Raw genomic sequence first — 22,414 nt, forward strand, 5'->3', positions numbered from 1 at the left:
TGTAATACTCACAGAGCTATATTATTATTTTTTTTTAAGAAAAAATAAAACAGCAGAGAAGATGAGCTAGTGTCCTCACTCTTAAAAATACCTCCGGAATTATTGCTATGATAATATTTACAATTATAAAAACAATATGTCTGTAATACTTTACTAGCTAGGTAATCATGTTTAATGTAATAATATTTTGAAACATAAATGTGGAAAACAAAACCATAATATTTTGCCAATTGTTTCTGAAGTATGAAAGAAGTCTTTCTCAGTTTTACCATCTCTAAATTGGGATTAATACTTATGTATAACATATGAGAATGTTATGCAAACATTGATTTATCTAGTGTGCTTTGAAGATTCTTATAATTGTGAAATATTTTTAAAGAACAGTTTCATTTCTCAAAGTTATTAAGACAGTAATCACATTTCTACTAGAATAATGTATATTAAAATGCCAGCCTTAAGTCTGAAGTAAACATTTTTTTTTTTTTGATGTTACACAGGCTCAGTGTTCTGAGCTCTTCCCCAAGAATGTAAAAGCCCATTTGTAAGTTGCTGTCTTAGAAAAATCCTATGTTCAAGGTCTTTGCTTATCATTGCTCCCCCAGGCTAAGCCTCCTAAGTTATTTGTCTACCATCTTTATTTTTATTTTATATTACCAGTTAGATTAGGTAGAAAAATACATAAGGCAGAGTATTCATAAATACATCAACATTCACACATGGATACTTGCCTTTCAAAATGTTCGTTAATATGCCAAGATTTTTAGATTGTAGTTCATAGTTCTTAAGTTCTCTGCTTTATAACTTACGGGTGGGGAATGGCTGCTTTCTTTCCACTTCTTACAAAATATGTCCCCAGTCTGTGAGCCTTCGCCAGTCCCTGGGATCCTCTGGGATTAACATTTATAAGCTGAAGATATATAAAAAGCGAAGGGCCAGCACTTTCTAAATAGGTATAAATTTGTTTCCCTTGCATTGGTAAAATGAAGCAAGCTTAGTCATTATTAAGGAGAAGGGAGAACACTCATTTTTCAACACATGTTGCAATTAAATTCAGGTTCCTGAAGAACTGAATTGGTCCGGGTTTAGAATCTAGAAAATTTATAAGAAAGCATATTTCTAGTAATGGTAGGAGTATCCACTTTTAATATTGGATGGCTATTTATATGTGTCAATATTAAATATTTAAAATTCTGAAAATTTAATGTATTTGGTTTCACTCTTAGAAAGGCTGATGGCTTTTTATTTCTAAAGCCACTGTTAAACTTTGTTTGAAGGCTTAGTTTTAAGGACATTATAGCTTGGTCAGAATGTGGAGTACAATTTTTTATTGTTATTTACTTATTTTCTATAACGGGAGCTAACATCATGTAACTTTAAAAGAAAATTAATTTTACTTATTTTTTGAGGAAATTAATTCTAAAATGTAGAATGAATGGATTCCTATTTTCTCAGCTCCCTATAAATTATATGCCAATAACAAAATATCTCATTGTTATTGGGATACAGAATATTTATAAAAGTTCAATATTCCTTTTCTTTAAGTCATAGCTTAAAGTGAGTTTTCACAGTGTTTGACTTCAAAAAAATTAACCCATTCTCAACTTGTGTAATCTTTAGCCCTAATCTATTTCAATTATTCTTCCTTAGTGACTCAGATATTTACACTTTAATTTATAGTATGATAATATTTGAAATGATGCTGTCAGTACAACAAAAATATACATCTTCATATTTTAGAATATAATTTCATAGATACTTTGATACATTATTATAGTTCATAAAAGCCTGTGGTTAACCCAGTACATTATAACACTGTAGAAACATATACTGTTTTAGATGGTGCAGTGGGAAAGAAGAGAGATTCACTGTGGAAAACAGTGATCATTACCAGGAATTCCTTTGTCATGTATCCTTTTCCTTCATTCTTAAGTAGGAACACAATCAAAATCATCCATCCAATAACACAAGTATTCAGATTGCATTTTTTTGGAGAAGAGTTTTAAGGAAAGGAGTTTGGGGAATGCAGTTTGGAACATCTGGCCCATCCACATACAAATAAATAGTAGTAAATACTTGACTTGGAAGCTGCCAGAATTGACAATTTAGATTCTAAACATGCCTTGTATGTTGGAACACTCTAAAACTTTTCTTTAAACTTTGAGTTCTTGTGATGATTTTCCAGAGATTTAAAAAGAAAAAAGAAAAAAAAATTTTAAAAAGGAAAACATGCCACTCCTTTCAGTGAAGACTTTAGCTTTTTTTAAATACACAGTTTTCTTTTGAAACATGAATATAGATTGTGGACAATTTTATTTTTTTAAATATCCATTTTTTAAATGTTTATTTTTGAGAGAGACAGACGGAGTGTGAGCAGGGGAGGGACGGAGAGAGAGAGAGGGAGACACAGAATCTGAAGCAGGCTCCAAGCTCTGAGCTGTCAGCATGGAGCCCCAACAGAGGGCTAGAACCCACGAACCAGGAGATCATGACCTGAGCCGAAGTCAGATGCTTAACCGACTGAGCCACCCAGGCACCCCAGACTATTTTATTTTATTTCATTTCATTTTATTTTATTTTATTTTGTTTTGTTTTATATTATTTTATTTTATTTTATTATTTCTGAGAGAGAGAGAGAGACAGAGACAGAGAGAGATTGAGAGAGACCATGTGAGCAGGGGAGGGCCAGAGACAGAGGGAGACACAGAATCTGAAACAGACTCCAGGCTCTGAGCTAGCTGTTAGCCCAGAACCCGATGCGGGGCTCGAAACCACGAACCATGAGATCATGACCTGAGCTGAAGTCGGACACTTAACCGACTGAGCCACCCAGGAGCCCCTCGGACAATTTTATTTTAAAAGGATCAGTAAATCGTGAGCTAACTTGGATCTTATTCTTATTTATCTTTGTATCTCCAATCTTAACGGTATTCAGTACCAGGTAGAAATTCACTGAATAGTATTGAACGAAATATTTTAAAAATAAAACTACATTCAAAAAATATAGCATCTTTGATATTATTAAAACATGGAATTCAATAACAGCTAAAGTTTATTGTATCTTCAAGGGCCAAATCTGTATCATTTAAAAATAAACATTTAACAGGCAATCAAGAGTAAAACACTTAGGCACAGTTGTATAAATACTACTCATTAATTCTATATTAATTGTTGCTTAAAATGCTTTTCTGGCTAAAATCTCAAGTAATAAATATAGCAAATGGGATCCAAATCTGAATGAATTGAAGCTAAGTCACAAATAGCCAAACTATAGAAAAGTATAGCAGCAGTGTAAATTGGTCTGAACATCTGTCCCGTATGTTGCTAACTAAAATAAGTTATCTTCATTTAATTGAATTGGAGTTTATTTGCATTTATACCAGACACTTGGAACCTAGCTCTTAAACTGATTGGTCATTATGGATAAGATACTGTGCCAACTTAGTGGGCAGTAATTTCTTGTCTAAAAGTATAAATGTGTGAAAATTAAAACAAAATGGGGATGCTGACAGATGTTCAGCTTCCGTATTACTAACTTGGACTTAGTAATTCTCTTTTCTCCTCAGATGTTTTAAGAAAACCTCCAAATAACCCTTGAAATCACAGTACATCTGTACTGAGATCTCTCTCCTGAATTCAGCATATCTTTATTCTCAAATTATATTGAGTATCCAGATCCACTCTAGGACGACTGAATATATAGAGCTAAGTAATACTCGTTTACTAAAAAGAATTGCTCCCTCTAGTGAATTCACAATATTACTTCACTTTTTGGCACTGCTGTGCCGTGTAATTTAATAAATGATATAAATGATGATGACTATTAGGTTGATGATAGTGGTCTGGCCTACTTTTGCAATATTAAATTTTCATGTTTTCTGTGCTTGAATTATAAGGAAGTTTTATAATGATTGATTGGAGCTGCTTTCTCCATATTTTAGAACACTACATTTAAAAACCCTGCATTGAAAAAATATTTTTTTTCTAAAATTCTTCAGATTACTTTTGAAACACATTTGGTACCATGTTGTTTGATGCCTATGGCCCTGTTGAGATTAGCAAGGTAAAGAGGGGGAATTAAAGCAGTCGTCCCAATAATTAAAAGTGGGTCCTGGTGGAAATATGTTTAACTGGAAATCTAAGTCTAGATACAGTGCTTATCTTTGCTCTGGTTGTCATATACCTCAGAAAAGTAACACATTATTAACCTTATTTCTCTCTACTAGTCAGATATGCTGTGTAAGTAATGATACAGATATTAAAAATTTTGAAATTTTTTGGAGCGTTATTAAATTTCTATTATAGTATGTGAACATAAAGTAAATTAGCCACACTGCTACAAAAGGAGAACATTCTTAAGTTCCCAGTCTGTTAATGCAGACCTTGCTTAAAGGAAGGAGAAATTAAAATAGAGAAGCTGTCCAAATGACTACATTTATATAACTGACTACCTTAAATGTAACAATAATAATTGAACAAAACAAACGAAATCAGTCAAGACTCACTTTTTCTTCAAAAGAAGGATTCCATTTTCTGGGGAATTGAAGTTATCTGGATAATTATTTCTGAACTGAGCCGCTTTGCCTTTGTAAAGCCTTTTCACAATGTAATTTCAGTTAAGATAGCGGATAGCGTGGGTTACCAATCCTACCAAGTTATTTTTTCCTGTATCAATATGAGTAACTCCATCAACTTTTATGTAGTTTTCACCTTCCAAGTGCTTAGCAAATATTAACTCATGGCAGCACTCCTATGAGGAGGTGGGAATTTTTAATAAATAAAAGATAATAAAATATACTCTAGATTAATTTACTTGAAAGCACCTGTGAAAGACAAGCAGAGCAACTCTAAAAAATTAAATGATTATATTAATTATGGGAAAGAAGGTAATATTGTTTTATGATTCAGTCTCCCTTGAAGTAATTTCAGGAGGAACTCCTGGGAGTTAAGGGCCTGCCAAGGTTTAAAACATTTTGTCTCCACTCCCCTTTCTCAAGTGGAGGAACAATTAGCAGTATTTCCATGGGGACGTGACTAAGTCCAGGCAAAGTGCAACCCTCGCCTCACGCGGTACCGGGCCGCCCCTCCCCTTTCCCTTCCTAGGGGGTCCCGGGCCCACCGTGAGCAGAAGCCCCGCCCCGAACACCTGGCGCGCTCCTGCGGCCCCCCCCCCGCTTGGCCGCTTGCCTCGTGGGCGAGGCGGGGATTCCGGTCCGGAAAGTCCAGTTGGGTCCCGGCCGGGGCTTCAGTCACCTCTGCGTCTCTCCCGAAGCCTCCTTCTTCCTTTCCACGACCACGCGGGCCTTTTATTTTGAGAGACCTGGAGCTTCGTCGTCGCGCTCTGGGCCTCTCGGCGCACCGCGTTGCCAAGGGGAGCGGCGCTCGGACCCGGAGAAGCTGGGCCGGCGCCGGCGGCCCGCAGCCCCGCGGCAGACGCCCGCCTCGGGGACGGGGGCCGGTGGCGGCGGCCGGTGGCGGCGGCGGAGGCGCGGGGCCCGCCCGGGGCAGGACCTCGCAGGCGCTGCCCTGGTGGCGCGTCGCACCCCCAGCGGGGCCGGGCGGAGGAGGGAGCGCAGGCAGTCATCTGAGGTCCCTGAGAACAAGGAGGCCGAGTCACATACCAGGAAGACGTGCGAGGTTTCCCACGTTCCCGAATGTGGAGCCTGATGACAGTCCAGGGAGGCGATGAGATGGGAAGCTGCGTGCTTGGCCTCTCTCGTGGAGCGACCTGAGTCTTCCTCGAGTCCCCAGTTTGTGTTGACGGCTCTCGGTGATTTTCCCAATTCCCAGTCCGTGGGAACTTAGAAAATGCCTACCCCTGGATGTTCACAGGGTTTCTGACGGTTCCTGTAGACAGTGCTCCGTGTCGAGCCTTGTTAACCCCAGGGCAGTAAAGCTGTCCATATGGGCAAACGTCACATCCCAGCAAAACTCCAAAGGTAGTATTTCCTCCAAAGGTAATATCAGTGTTTTTGTAGCAGTAACTGATGAGAGAATACAGTTTATTCGTTCACTCATTTTTAAATTTCCAGAAGTGGTGAGAAACCAAGGCTTTGGATAAGTAGATTCACGTTCCAAGGACAGAGAAGTGCAGGGAAGAAAAAATATTTATCTGGCCCATTCCCAGCCTTTCTCTTGCACTGTTGGGGGTGGGGGGAGGCTTTGAAAAGATGACACGATATTTGTTTCTCAGGTGGAAGAGATGTTTCTGTTTTCCTCTCCGAGTATTTCTACTTTGGGTCCCTCCTGATTCAGTGAGAGAAGACTAAGTGAGAACTGGACTTCAGTTGACCAAACCTATGTCTTCGTTCAGGTTTTTTCAGTGGTTTCATTCCTTATAGTAAAATACTGCCTTAGATCATTGTTAAAGCTGTTTAACACACTTGGCTCCGAACTTCTGCAGGTTCCTTGGATGAAATATATTTTCTGCTCAGAGCATATAGTAAGAGAAATAAAGGCATTTGGTTTCTGCAAGGTCACTTTGTAAAGTCCTTAACCTGCCACTAGAGGCTGCCCTTCTTTCCTACTATGTGAGGACTAGTCTAAAATGAAGTTTTTTACACAGCCAGTAAGAAAACTGGGAATTACTTTGGAAATTGCATTGTTTTCCATTCACATTTTGGGTCTGTTTCCCCCTGATAACAATTCTTTTCTTTCTTTGAAACAATTATCATTGTTGTTATCAAGTTTGGTTCCTATCAGTTGTGTTTGATGGTTTGTTTTTGGTATTCAAATAGAGGACGAAGGCACTTTTCCTTTTGGCTTATGCTTTTTTTAAATTTCAGCACAGTATGTAGTCCTGGGCTTCTTTGGGTCGCTGTCACTGAATTTCCTTTTTGCAATTAGAAAACTCACTTCTATTAAGGTCCATTTCATGACCAAAATGCGCTGTGTCTATTGCATTTCTTATTAGTCGTTAGAGAATTAAGTGGTTGTTCTCCTTTACCTGCTCTCTTTTTAATAAAATATGTTCAGAAAGGACTTTTCAAATAGGCAAAATATAATTAAATCTCAAGCAAATACTGAATGAGTACAAGGTGAAGATTTATGAAAGGTTCTAACAGCTGATACAGGCTTTATCCCTCATCAAAGGCATATTGCATTAAAAATATTTTAATTTCTGACAAGTGATACCAACCCCATAAGTGTCAGATGGCAAAGGACTAATCTGCAACGTGAGACTTAAAGTAAACATTCAGCTTTCCTACATAATACACAAGACCTGCCCTTTTTGACTTCCAAATATTGTAATTTCTGAAAGGGACAAATTTTAGTATTTATTGAGCTCCTGCTATATGCCAATTACTCTGCTAGGTGTCTTATCTATCATTATCTCATTTATCATTACAACAGTCTTATGAAGAGGTATTAGCACCTTTTTTTAAATGAGGAAATAGACTTAGTGAAAAGTAACTTGTTCAGGATCCAACAGCTATCAAGGGGTGAATCTGAGATCAGATCTGGTCTGATTGATGCCAAATCCCATCCTCTTTCAACTCATCACAATCCAAGAAGCATAGCAAGAACAAAGGTGCTAGTAAGACATCACTCATACATTTCATAAATAGTTATAGAATTTTATCTTCATTAGCTAACTTCCATACTTTATTCATAATTTCCTTAGTTTTTATCCAATGTTCTTTTTCCGTCCCACGATCCCATCCAGGATACCACATTACATTTAGTTGTGTGTCCTCAGGCTCCTCTCGGTTGTAAGAATTCCTCAGACCTTCATTACTTTTGAATTTTTAAATTCACTTTTTGTCATTATTTTTGTCAGTTTCGAGTACTGGTCAGGCATTTTTCAGAATGTCCTCTTTATGTCCAAATTATGATTTGAAGTTTCTCTCATGGTTAGTCTGGGATTCTGGGATTTTGGAGGATGACAACAGAGGTGAAGGGCCATCTCGTTGCATCATATGAAGAATACATACTATCTGTATAACTTATCACTGATGTTGACTTGGAACAACTGGCTGAGATAGTGTTTGTCAGATTCAACACTTAAAGTTACCTTTTCTCTACCTTCCCCTGCTGTACTCCCTGGAAGGAAACTGTTGTGCATAGCCTGCATTTAAGGATGTGGGGAGCTATGCACCACCTCCTTGAGGGCAGAGGATCAACATCAATTATGTTGACTTCTGCACAGGAGATTTGTTACTCTTCCCCCTTTGTCAATTTATTTAATCATTTATTCATAACAGTGTGGACGTGTGGATATTCCTTTTATACTTTGGGTTATAATTCATTATGGCTTCATTTATCAAATTAATTCATCTTTGGCCATTAGGAGGTCTTCCAGCTGGCTCTTGTGTCCCTCTGACATTCCCAGATGCTGTGAGTTTCTTTGTTTTGTTTTTGAGCATCTCCTTACTTTCTTACATCTAGAAGATGCTCCATGCTAATCTAGGCCTAAAATTGACCATTTTCCCAAGGAACCCTGGTTTCTTTTGTTAGAGAATAGTATTAGAAACCAAGACACCGATGCTAAGGTGCTCAGTACTACTGAGCTGTCATTACTTCTAGTCTTTTTCAGCTGACAGGTAAAAGAAAGAATGTGTATATACTGACCTTTCTATATACATATATCTGTAAATATCTCTATCTGTAACCATCTGTATCTACATTAAGGTAAATGTGAGTTCATACTGATGCCTGAAACTCTAATCTGTTACCATATGGATCATTCCCTTGCTTGTCTGTAATTGCCATTCCAGTAGTGCAAAACCTGGCCCCTACCATTTGCTATCCATTTGCTTATTCATTTCTACTGTATGTGTTACAGAGGTCAGCACCTTTCCCTCTACTCCATTCCCTAAGGTTGTAAATACATTTGTAGTAAGTTAGATGTCTTGGTCACATTCTATATTTGATCTGAAATACCCTGACCTCATAAATGATTTTTTTTCTAATTTGCACACGTAAATGATTATTCTTTGTGCTGTACAATTTTATGGGTTTTGACAAATGCAAGAGATTGGACTTCAGATATAGATTTTGGAGACATCCCTATGTATATGACAGTAAAAGTCATGCAAGCATGGCGCCCTGGATAGATCCTGGATAGAGAACATGTGGAATAAAAAGCAGGAGGAAGGAGTACAGAATGCTGGGAAGGACCAACATTTAAGGGGCAGCTGCAGGAAGAGAAGCCTGAATGAGAGAAAGAGTGCTCAGTATCACAAAAAGAGATGTATTAAGAGAGACCTCTAAGGAAGCCAAGGGAGGAAAATGTCAAGAAGGAGGATGTTAAGGGTTGAAGTCCTAACTCCTAGTACCTCAGAATGTAACCATATTTGGAGGTAGGGTCTTTAGGGAGGTAAACAAGTTAAAATGATATAACTAGGGTGGGTCTTAGTCCAATATGATTAGTGCCCTTATAAAAAGGGAAATTTTGGACACAGATACACATACAGTGAGAGTACCATGTGAACATGAAGACGGCCATCTAAGCCATGGAGAGAGGTTTGGAACAGAGCCTTCCTCCACAGTCCTCAGAAGTAACGAACCCTACAGACACCTTGATTTCCTAGCCTTCTGAACTGTGAGACAATATTTTTCTGTTGCTTAAGCCACTCAGTTTGTATGTTTTTTTGACATGTTTTTGTTTGTTCATTTTCTTATGATAGCTTTAGCAAACTAATGTAGAAGTGGTCAGTTATCTTGTTTGCTAATGATTGTTTAGGTAAGATAGGAAATGAAGAAAATGCTCATGGACTTAGCAATTGGTGCATCAGTGGTACTTTAGCAAGAACCATTTCCAGTGCAGAAATCCTTGTGGTGGCTTGAGGAGTGAATAGTAGGTGACCAAGTGGAGACTCATCATAGCTTTTGCTTTAAATAAACTTGGTCATGCAGACAAGGAAGGTAGTTTGTTGGAGGTCTAGTCACTTCAGGCTTCCCACTTAGTTGTACTTTATTGTCTTAAATCTGTCCACCTTGTATTTAAAAAAATCAAGTTAACATTTCTAATTCTTTATTTTCAGTATATTATTTCTCTACTCAAAAATTTTTAGTGGTTCTGTTATGATTTTGTTAAGTTACCCTTTGTCGAGTTGAGCACAGGGCGCCAGACAGTGAGTTGTTGCTCAGAAACAGACAAGAGAAATTGCAATAGAGAACTCATATATCCTGGGGGCAGTGCCTCGTACACTTCAAGGGCCCACGTGGGGAGGTCAAAGCAGGGTATGGGCAGAGAAAGCTATAGCACCTGGGAAATGTGCTTTCATTTAGTGTCTGTGGGTGGAGCGCTTTGGGGTTCCCTGTGCTAAGGCTGAATTGGTTGATTCAAACCAAAAGAGCAGGGGTTTGGTAAGCTTCATGGGTGTCCTACCTAGGGGACACACAAGGGGACAGCTCCGGGAAGAAGGGAGGACTTTTGATCATAAGAGCAATTGGGGAAGTCATATCAGGAATTTATATTTGTGTGTGACTCTGAGGGCTGTTACCTAGGACGTGTGCTGCATGAGGTAATGGTTATTGTCAGTTTAAGATCACTGCAGGCCCTTGGCCAAATAAAATGGATGCCAAGACAGCATACCATGGAGTAGCTTAGCTAAGCTTTTGATAGGCTCCTTAATTGCCTATAGGAGAAAGACCTCAGGCTAACTCTCAAGACTTCACATATTCTGGACCCTGCTACATCAGTTCAGATTTGCCTTTCACCGCTGTGATCCTGAATTGTGGTGCTAGTCTCATTCTCTCTCCCGCATAGATCAAGTTTGTAAAAATAGTACAATCTTCCCCCAACTTGGTTGTATCCCTGTAACTATGAGTTATTCATTTTTTTAAAAAAAATGTTTCTTTATTTTTGAGAAAGAGAGAGAGAACAAGCGGAGGAGAGTCAGAGAGAAAGGGAAAAGGATCCAAAGAGGTCTCTGTGCTGACAGCCTGATGTGGGCTCAAACTCACAAACCATGAGATCATGACCTCAGCCAAAGTCAGACGTTTTAACCGACTGAGCCACCCAGGAGCCCCACTCATTCTTTCGGATAAACTTCAAACCCTAATTCTGTTAGGACTCGGTCAACTCTTCAGTTCCTGTTTAAGGCAAACTTTCTTCCATTATTAAAATATCAGTTGACAGCTAGCAATTTATTTTTACTTACCAACATACTTTTAAAGATGTAATTTCAGAGGCAAAGAGTGGAAAGTTGGGAATGTTTCTAAATGATGCTAGTTAACTGATGTGGCTGAGCAAATTGAACTTTGTGGAGCTCTGGGAGGAGATCCTACTAGTATCAAGTTTCAGTGCATCCATAATTTGGATGCCTCCTTCCTCCTAGCTGAATTATCAGCCAACTGAAAGATAAATAAGGAGTTATTACAGATAAAGACTTGACTGGGGGACATAGTTAAGGTGTTCAGTGATAGTAATGAACTCAAAGAATTAGAGGTACTCACCATTCTGTCCCAGCACCCTGGGTACTTTCACTTCCACTTTGCCTACCTCACAGGGAACTTCTATTGCTAAGTTTGCTTCATTGCTGAAAACAGATAAGAACATATGCTTTCTGAATAAGTAGATGCCTGGAAGAGGAAAGAAGGGGAGAATTGACCCCATGTGTGCCCAGCTCCTGCTCCTAAATATGAAAGGAGAAGTGAGTAAGGGGCAGAGAAAAGACTACTTTTGCTCTGTTGGAAGATACTTCCGAAGTGAGGGACATACTAGGAGCTGGAAATAAATGCATTCCTAAATAACATTTGGGAAGGAAGACAAGGCAGGATTCTCTCAAGAGAAGTTTCCTAGACACTTAGAGCACTTGCATCAGTGGTTTTGAAAACTTCAGGAAAGAGTCTTCCTCCTCTACCATCTCTGAAATAACCCAAAGACTACCCTAATTCTTGAATTTACTTTGTAGATAACTATACCCTTGATTTAATATTCATAATTTCCTGTTCTTGACAGTGTCTTATTTGAAAAGGACTGGCAGTTAACAAAACAAGGCACAACTAAACGTGTGGCCATATATGTGAGATATCATGTGAAATCAAAACTTCCACACTGGATTTTTCCTTATTACCTAAACATAAAGACCTTCCTTTCCCCAAAACCAACATTAAATATGAAAATAAAAATATCCATGTGAGAAAATCTAGGTATGGCAGTCAGAACCAGAATTTCAGGTAGATTCTGAGGCATAGTTACATGAAGCATAAATTTGGTGAATATGAATAAGTCAGATTCCAGTTGACCACTGACACTCTTCTCAGCTTTGTAAATCAAGGTCACCTGCTTTAAATCTACATTTCATGTTGATCCATTCGACTCTTATTTTATGACTGCAGATTTGATTTAAAAGTTTTAACTATGATACTTTATGTACAGTCATTGACTAATCCTAACTGGGTCCAGAGTATATTCTAACACTTCATATTTTTTAAAAAGGGGGAAAAAGCATAGCACTTTACTTAGCCCCAAATAATCATTTTTTAGTTTACCAGACATTTTGTCCAATTTTTATTGCTTTCTTCTTGATAAACTTTATGTTTACACTCTTCTAAAAAAATCAGAGCTTATATTCTCTTTATTATTATGTTGTGGTTAAATCCTTTAGGAAAAGCATACATTTATTTGAGTTTTTATTGATCCTTAGACCTAGACCTTTAATTCCTTAGATAGGAATCAGTTACACCACTCAGGGATAATCTTCGTTATAATGTTGATGTCTATCCTTCCAATTATAATACATCTGCAATTTATCTTAAAGTGTTAATTGCAAAGATATATTGATTAAAACTATAGATTTTACAATACTTTATCAAGAGTTGTGGGGTTTTTTTCTCCCTAAAAGGAGATGGCTGAGGAGGAACTTGCCAATATTTTCCTTAAACCTTTTATAGGCTGAAACAGCTGCGGCTATTTTCTACATCCTGTAATTTTGAGACCTTAATAATTAGCCTAGGTATGGAGTAGGTCGATGCAAAATTATTTATTTGGGAAAATGTCATCTTTGCTCCTTGGTTCTATTTTGGGAGTAGACTTCTACTCAGACAGCTGCTTCTCAGCTTTCATAAGAATATGTCACCATTTCTCTCAGTTCATCTGACAAAGTAGCAAAAGAGAAAAATCTGTGCTCAGACTCAGTGCTATTTTTTTTCAGACTCACTACTACTTTGGTAAAAACTCAGTTGAAACTAGTATTTCTGAAATTACGTGAAGGATATGGTCCATTTCATTTGTCTAGAAGTTCTAAAATTTAATTCAGATTAAGTCAGATATCAATTAGCTGTACACGTGGATGGACATTATTTTTTTTCTTTCTGTAGAATAGAATTATTTTAATTGAGAGTTGACTTTTGAATTTAGCATGGTGACCTTAACAAGTACAATTCTAATGAGATACTGGAGCTAAAAGCCCCACTATAACGGGCTCAAGGGAGAAATTTTAGATGAGCCTATGTAACTCTTTGTTTTGTTTTTGTCTTTTATTCTCTGATAAAAGAAACTGTGCCAGTTTTGAGCACAGACCTTGGACATAAGAAGTGTTCTATAATATTGGTTGAACCAATAAAATATCTCTAGGCGAACAGGTATAAGGATTTAAATAAAGGGGACCCTAATAGTATAATTGCTAGGTCTAATGGCATAACCATTTAAAAGCCAATACTTTCTGCTAACTTCTCTAAAATAGCTAGCATAGACAACTATTCAGACACATTTGGCAGTAAATAGGAGAGATCTGGAAAGAGAAATGGGGTCAATTTATATATATATATTTCTTTTTTTAATTTATAGTTTATTTATTTTTGAGACAGAGAGAGACAGAGCACGAGCAGGGAAGGGGTAGAGAGAGAGGGGGACACAGAATCTGAAACAGGCTTCAGGCTCGGAGCTAGCTGTCAGTGCAGAGCCCGACGCGGAGCTCGAACCCACGAACCCTGAGATCATGACCTGAACCGAAGTTGGACGTTTAACCGACTGAGCCAGCCAGGTGTCCCGATTTTTAACTTTGGGGGGAAAAATAGTGCGTTTCTCTGCTAATGTAAAGAAACCATTAGAGAAGAAAACACTGATGATGTGAAAGAGAGAATGTAGATTTAGTAGTGAAATGCTTTGTGAGGCTGAGACCTAGTCCATTGGTCCTAGCTAGGAGCTCACCCAAAACAGAAGAGAAGATAGAACATATGGGTGGGTATGGATGCTGATATCTTATTCCAATGTATGGAAACATCATAATTTATTTAACAAGTTCAGTGACTGGCATAGGTTTTTATTTCAGGAGCTAAGCAGTGAAAATCCTTTCATCCTTGTATATTATGAATGTTTTTGTATGGGATCTACAGGATAAATCTCTAAAAACTGGATTGCTAGGTCAGAGGAAAAGCATATTTAAACTTGTAAAATGCGTTGTCAAATTCCCATTCAAAAGGCTATTTTAATCCACACTGATACCAGCCATTTCTTCATTCTCTCACCAACAGTCAATTTACCAGTCCTAAGTTTGGTTGATCTGATAGGTAAAAAATGATATCTCTTTAATTTGATTTTGTATATTTGCGGATATTCTTTCTCTCTCTTTTCAATTTTTAGGTAATTAGAAGCATCTTTATTTGGACGTAACTCACACACTATAAAATTAATCTATTTAAAATATACAATTATATGAATTTCAAGATTCATCTATGTTGTAGCAGGTGTCAGAACTTCATTCCTTTTCAGTAATATTCTGCTATGCAGTTATACAACATTTATTTCGGGAGGGTATTTTTAAAAGTTTTTATTTTAATTCCAGTCATTTAACATACAGTGTTATGTTAGTTTCAGGGGTACAATACAGTGATTCATCACTTGCAAACAACACTCAGTGCTCATCACAACAAGTGCCCACCTTAATCCCCATCACTCATTTAACCCATGGATATACTATATTTTTTATCTATTCATCATTTGAGTTGTTTCCATATTTTGACTATTATGAATAATGCTACTATCAACATTTGTGTACTAGTTTTGTGTGAGTATATGTTTTCATTTCTCTTGGATATATACCTAGGAGTAAAATTGCTGGGTCATATAATAACACTATGTCTAATATTTTGAAGAACTGCCAAACTGCTTTCCAAAGCAGCTGCAACATTTTACGTTCCCACTAGTGATGTATGAAGGTTCCAATTTCTCCATATACTTGCCAACAGTTGTTATTGTCTGTCTTTTTTATTAGTGCCATCCTAGTGGGTGTGAAGTGGCATCTCATCATGGTTTTAATTTGTATTTCACTAATGGCATATGATGTTGAGTATCTTCTCATGTGCTTATTGGATATCTGTATATCTTTAGAGAAATGTCTATTCAAATCTTTTGCCCATTTTTAATTGGGTGGTTTATCTTTTTATTATTAAGTTGTAAGAGGTTCTTTATATATTTTGTATACCACCCCCAAACAGATATATAATTTGCAAATATTTTCTTTCACATGTAGGTTATCTTTTTACTTCCTTGACAGTATCATCTGTGGCAGAAAAATTTTGAATTTTGATACAGTCTAATTTATTTTTTCTTTTGTTGCTTGTGCTTTGGTGTCATATCTAAGAAATCATTGCCAATCCAAAATCACAAAGATTTACTGCCATGTGTTCTAGCAGTTTTGTAGTTTTAACACTTAGGTCTGTGATGCTTTTTGAGTTAATTTTTGTATCTGATGGAAGAAAGGGGTCCCACTTCCATTTTTTTAATGTATATTCTGTTATCCCAACACCATTTTTTGAGAAGACTGTTTTCCCTCATTGAGGTGTCTTGGCACCTTTCTCAAAAATCAAATGGCCATAAATGTAAGGATTTATCTCTGGACCATCAATTCTATTCTGTTGACCTATATTTCCAACCTTATGGCTGTACCACATTGTACTGACACTGTAGCTATAATAAGTTTTAAAATTGAGAAATATGGAGCACGTGGATGGTTGAGTAAGAAGAGCGTCTGAACTTTTGAGTTCAACCTACATGGTGGGTGTAAAGATTGCTTAAAAATAAAATCTTTAAAAAATAAAATTGAAAATTGTGAGTTCTTCAAGTTTCTTTTTATTTTTGAGGATTCTTTTGGCTGTTTTGTATCCTTTGTATTTCCATATGAATTTTATGATCATGTCAATTTCTGCAAAAAAGTAAGCTGGGATTTCACAGAGACCATGTTGAATCTGTAGATCAGTTTAGGAGTATTGCCATTTTAACAATATTAAGTCTTCCAGTTTATGAGCCCAAGATGTCTTTCCACTCATTTAGATCTTTAATTTTTTTCAACAGTGTTTTATAGTTTTAGGTGTAAAAGTCTTAGACTTCTGTTACCAAATTTATTCCCAAGTGTTTTATCCTTTTAGATGGTCTTAGAATGAAATTGATTTTAATTTCATTTTCAGATTTTTATTGCTAGCATATAAAAATACAATTAATATTTATATATTGACTTTGGATCATGCGATTTTGCTCAACTCATTATGGTAGTAATTGTGTGTGCATGTATATTCCTTACAATTTCTATATACAAGACCATGTCATCTGATAATGGAGATCATTTTGCTTTTTTCCTTTCCAATCTGATTGCTTTTATTTTCTTTTTCCTTCATAATTTCCCTTGCTAGAACCTCCACTACAATGGTAGGTGAAGTGACAAAAGAGAACATTTTGGTACTATTACTGACCATTGGGGCAAAGCATTTAGTCTTTTACCTGTAACTGTGATGTTAGCTGTGCTGTTTCGCAGAAGCCTTATGTCAGGTTGGGGAAGTTCCCTTTAATTCCTAGCTTGTTGAATATTTTATCATGAAGGGGTGTTGGATTGTGTCAAATGTTTCTTTGGTGTCTATGGGGATGATTATGTGTATTTTGTTAACATGGCATGTTACACTGATTGATTTTCATAAGTCAGAACAACCTTACTTTCCTGGATAAAGTTCACTTGGTACTGGTCATGGCTTTTCAGTTTTTGTGTGGGAGCTTGATTTGGTTTGCTAGTAGTTTGTTCAGAATCTTTGTGTCTAGATTCAAAAGGGATATTGATTGGTCTGAAGTTTTGGGGGGTTTTCTTGTTAGGTCTTTGCCTGGTTTTAGTGTCAGAGTAATAATGATGTCATAGAATGAATTGAGAAGCATTCCCTCCTCTTCTATTTTATTGCAAGAGTTTGTGAAGGATTGGTGCTAATCTTTCTTTAAAATGTTTTGTAGAATTCACTGGGAAGTCCATCTTATACTGGGATTTTTTTGTGTGGAAGTGTTTTATTGCTAAATCAATCTCTTTACTTATTATACGTCTATTCAGATTTTCTATTTCTTCTTGAGTCAGTTTCATAGTTTGTGTTTTTCTGGGAATTTGTTCATTTCGTCTAAGTTATCTAACTTGTTTGGCACACAGTTGTGTATAGTGTTCTCTTTAATCCTTTTTATCTCTGTAAAGTTGGTAGTGTGGCCCCTCCTTCATTCCTGATTTTGGTAATTTAAGTGTTCTCACTTTTTTTCTTGGTCAGTATAGCTAAAGGTTTGTTAATTTTGTTGTTCTTTCCAAAGAATAAACTTTTTGTTTCATTGATTTCTTCTCTTATTTTCTATTCTTTTTTTTTTTTTTTGGTCAAAAGTTCATAAATAGCTGAAGTAAAGCCAGTGAATCACCAAGGTATTAATTACAATGTATTGTGCATCCACCAAAAGACAGTTTGTAAACTGAGAGCACTGAAACCAAAGCATAGAATGAGGTTCAGGGGTATATTGTTACAAAGCAGCTTATATAGTTAGAAAACAGTAGCTGTTTATTCTTCACAGTGATTGGTTATAATATTATAATTTTTTAAAATGATGACTTGGTCAGTAGTTACCTCATATGAACCTTGGGAAACAGTTTACAATTTGCTTATGATTTTCAGAGGCATAGGCAAGAAATGGCCCAGGTCAAGTTAGTCTTTTAAAATGAGCTAAATTAAGCTTTATTTGTACAACTTAACCGGTTTTGTCTGCTCAGGGAATTTTCAAAGCTGCTCTGTTTGTTTTCCATTTTAACAATTCCCTGCTTTTGGTCATTCTATCCACAGGCTGAGAGTATGGCCAAGAAGTATAGTGTTATTCCCATTCACCACTGTTGATGTGGTCAGGACGAAGAATCGCATATCTACTATTTCTATTAGTTGAGTCGTCAGGCTGGAGAGCCATGTAGTGATCATTTATGTGGCTGTTATTGATTTCATCCAGTTGTCTGATCCTAATGGATACCATTTGGCATGTAAAGGGCTGCTGACAGACTTTTAAAAACCTCAAGAGTATACACCACATTACAGAAGATAATATGATAAGTGCACAGAGAACAATAGCCAAGGATTGAAAAATTTCCTGAAGCACAGATTTCCAGGAGCCAAGATTTAACCAATTAAATAACTCAAATGGGTTATAATTTTTTAAAGTTGGCATTTCTAGGGAAACAAAAGAAAAACAAAGTTAACAGTTTGAGCAAATTATAAATTCAGTTTCTGAATTTAGAGAGCAATCAGTTGAGAAAACTTCTAGGTGTCAGGTTCTCTAAGCATCTTCAGATGGAGTGAAGTCAAGCAGAGGCAATCTGATAGATTTTCCTGGTTTCCAGTTTGAATTGCCCTGATGATCTTTCTTTTTCTTTCTTTCATTTTTTTAAAGTTTTGTTTGTTTGTTTGTTTTTTAGAGACAAAGTCAGTGGGGAGAGGGAGAGAGAGGGAAAGAGAGAGAATCCCAAGCAGACTCGTGCCGTCAGCACAAAGCAGGGTTCAAACTCACGAACCTAACTGTGAGATCATGACCTGAGCCAAAGTCAAGAGTGAGACGCTTAACCGACTGAAGCCACCCGGGCACCCATTTCCTGGTGATCTTTCTGAGTGCTCCTAGCAACAGGCATGAAGTCTGTCCACACATGAGATATTGTGATGATTTCTCTGAAGGTTATATCCAGTGTCCAGCGTTAATTGCATGGCTTTGAGAAAAGGGCAGTTTTAGTTTCCTGGAGATTCCAAATGGAAAGAGCAGGAGAAAATTGGAAATATTAGTTTGGAGAGTCCTAGGCTAATATTGGAGAAAACTAGAATTCAGGATCCAGTCCAGTTTTCCAGGTAGAAAACAAAACCTCAATTAACAGCACTAGAATCTGATATCAACAAAGGTGTATGACTGAAACCTAATTTTTCTATAATCATTCCCATTTCCCTCAAAGGCAACAGTAGTAAGACTAATTTGTTTACAAATTGACTCTGGTTTCAATAAACTTGGCCTTATTATTTACATGAGTACAGCAAATAAAGTGATCAACTATATAAGCTCATTGAAATCTGCATTGCTGGAATTTTTCATAAGGAATTTCAGATTGGACTTTTTTTTGTATTTTGTTTTTTTAATGTTTTATTTATTTTTGAGAGAGAGAGACAGCATGAGCAGGGTAGGGTCCGAGAAAGAGGGAGACACAGAATCTGACAACAGGCTCCAGGCTCTGAGCTGTCAGCACAGAGCCCGAAGTGGGGCTCAAACTCACAAACCGTGAGATCATGAGCTGAGCCGAAGCTGGACAGTCAACTGACTGAGCCACCCAGGTGCCCCCAGATTGGACTTTTTAAAGCCTCCTGAGGCTCGGAAGCCAAACCAAGTATTTGTCCAATTGTGTCCTGTTGCAAAGAGAACAAATTCTTACTGAACTTATGCAAATACACATATTGTCATGAAAAATAACAATATTTATTTAAAATTTTTTATTTAAATTCTAATTAGTTAATATACAGTGCAGTATTGGTTTCGGGAGTAGAATTCAGTGATTTATCACTTACATACAACACCCAGTACTCATCACAAGTGCCTTCCTTAGTACCCATCACCGATCTGGCCTATCCCCCACCCACCTCCCTCCATCAAGCCTCAGTTTGTTCTCTGTTGTTAAGAGTCTCTCTCTCTCTCTCTCTCTTTCAAAATAAGAATTTTTAATAAGAGTTCCTTAATACTAGAAGAATCGGGTAGGGAGTAAAGGATAAGTATTTCAACCTTCATTGCAAAGATCCACTTTCCCAAATTTTTATGAGTTATATGTAGCTTAAAAGAGAGGAGAAAAGAGATATCCAGATTTCCTTTAAATCTGGAAAACAGATCATTAGAGAATTAGCAATGTTTTAAATAACGTCATAAAAATTATAATTACCTTTTTCAGTTCATTCACTGTTATGAATTCTTGTTTTGCTCAATTTTGGGTTAGCAGCTTTATGAGGCAATGAGTGCCTGTCACGGTCTTTTCCATGAATCTCTTTGAAGATAAAGCATTTTTCCTGGAACACTTTTGCAAAAACATTAGAGTAAAATAATAACTTTATATAAATGACAAAAGACTTAAATAGCCATGGTTAAAGATATGGTGAGAGTTCACATACACAGACACACAAAAGAATGATGCGGTTGATAAGTAAATTTGTTTATTTTTGTGATATACAGTAGTTTAAGATGATTAGAATTATGACTGATAACATTTACCAAGACATATCAAATTTTTAAGAATTTCATATAATTTCTAGAACACTTATATTAATGATATATATTTATGTAAATATAACCTATGAAGGTTAAACATTACTTTTTATTTGACAGTGTTTCCCATGCAATTTAACACATCAAATACACCTAAATAAATTGACATTTCTGTTTCTACTTCATTCAGAATTTGATTTGGGGAAGTTAAAAATGTCAAAAGATTAAAAACACTTAGTCAAATAGGATATAAATAGGTCACCATGAAACAGTGCTGTGTAATCCATTCAACAAAAGTGACAATAAAAGATTTCAAAGGCAAGTGTAGAAACCTACATAGTTGTAAAGAAAGGATAGTTCTTTTTCAAATTTTTAAATGTTTATTTTGAAGCAGGCTCCAGGCTCTGAGCTGTCAGTACAGAGCCGGACTTGGGGCTTGAACTCACAAATATGAGATCGTTCAAATTTTTAAATGTTTATTTTGAAGCAGGCTCCAGGCTCTGAGCTGTCAGTTCAGAGCCGGACTTGGGGCTTGAACTCACAAATGTGAGATCATGACCTGAGCCAAAGTTGGACACTTAACCAACTGAGCCACTCAGGAGCCCCAAAAGCATACTTCTTTTAATAGAGAAGACTCAGTTATTTTTTTAAGCGATCACAGACTTGATAAAACAACATGAAGCACAGGAAATATTTTCATAAGACAGAGAATTTTTGTTTCCTAGGCAGATTATATTAAGGGTAAAGAATTTTGGGGCGCCTGGGTGGCTCAGTCGGCTGAGTGGCCGACTTCGGCTCAGGTCATGATCTCACAGTTCGTGGGTTTGAGCCCCATGTCAGGCTGAGCTGACAGCTCAGAGCCTGGAGCCTGCTTCAGATTCTGTGTCTCCCTCTCTCTCTACCCCCCACCCCGACTCATGCTGTGTTTCTCTCTGTCTCAATAATAAATAAACATTTAAGAAAAAAAAAAGAATTTCTTAATAACAGCAGACCAATAATCTAAAAAACCTGTGATTTTAACAGAGAACACCAAATTCTGATTTTGCATTAGTATACTTTTAATAATAAAACTCTCCTTTTTTAAAAACTTAAATAAATTTATTACAATTTTATTTAGCTTGACTGCACATCAAGTTCCTTTTGCACAAACCGTCTGCAATCTACTATACCCATTTAGGGTTTGTCCTTTTTCTTTCTTCTTCTGGAATAACCATTTTACCTTTACCAAAACACAAACACAAACACAAAACCTATGTCTTTCATACCTTTACTTATCCAAAAAACACTTTTTATTTTCCTGACCCATGTTTTTTTATGCAGTTATTTTCTTTCACCCTTATTATTTCTAGTAGCTTTAATTACATTTTATTAATTGGAATTTTTAACCCTTAGGATCCCTAATTCCTAATGAAAACTAAGAAATAAGAAACTGCAAACTGACAAATTTATAACCATTTTATAATTTCTAAAAGCATGTTCTTCCTCATAGTACATTTTTCAGTGTGGTACAAAACATGTTTATTAATAGACCTAAATATCTTTTATTTCTCTGAAAAAATTAAAAAGCCAGAAGTAGAGACACTTATGTTTGGCATTTAATGTTTATCTCATTTGGAAATGAATTAGTTATGCAATGAGTATCCATTATTTAGTTTAACTTGGTATAAATTTTTATTTTATTTACATTCATTTAAATTACTTGCAGGGCACCTGGGCTCAGTCAGTTGAGCATCCGACTTGGGCATGAGTCGTGATCTCACAGTTGGCGGGTTCATGCCCCACGTAGTGCTCTCTGCTCAGAGCCTGGAGCCTGCTTCGGATTCTGTGTCTCCTTCTCTGCCTCTCTCTCACTCATGCTCTGTCTCTCTCTCTCAAAAATAAATACACATTAAAAAATTTAAATTACTTGCTTTTAATAATTATACTTGGATTAGACATTAAACAGCTAATCATTATCTTAAATTATTT

The 22,414-nt window shown here is 36.7% G+C and overlaps 1 long non-coding RNA gene across 1 annotated transcript in view; it reads left to right on the forward strand.

Moving 5' to 3' along the window:
* The first annotated feature begins 6,198 nt into the window (after positions 1–6,198).
* Positions 6,199–22,414, forward strand: part of LOC120246019 — a 28,069-nt gene continuing 11,853 nt past the window's right edge. The window contains exon 1 of the long non-coding RNA XR_005531950.1: positions 6,199–6,310. This is a non-coding gene — a long non-coding RNA (uncharacterized LOC120246019). The remainder of the gene's footprint in view (positions 6,311–22,414) is intronic.

This window comes from Hyaena hyaena, unplaced genomic scaffold (genome assembly GCF_003009895.1).
Source record: "Hyaena hyaena isolate Hyena2069 unplaced genomic scaffold, ASM300989v1 scaffold_444, whole genome shotgun sequence".
NCBI classification, from domain to species: Eukaryota; Metazoa; Chordata; class Mammalia; order Carnivora; family Hyaenidae; genus Hyaena; species Hyaena hyaena.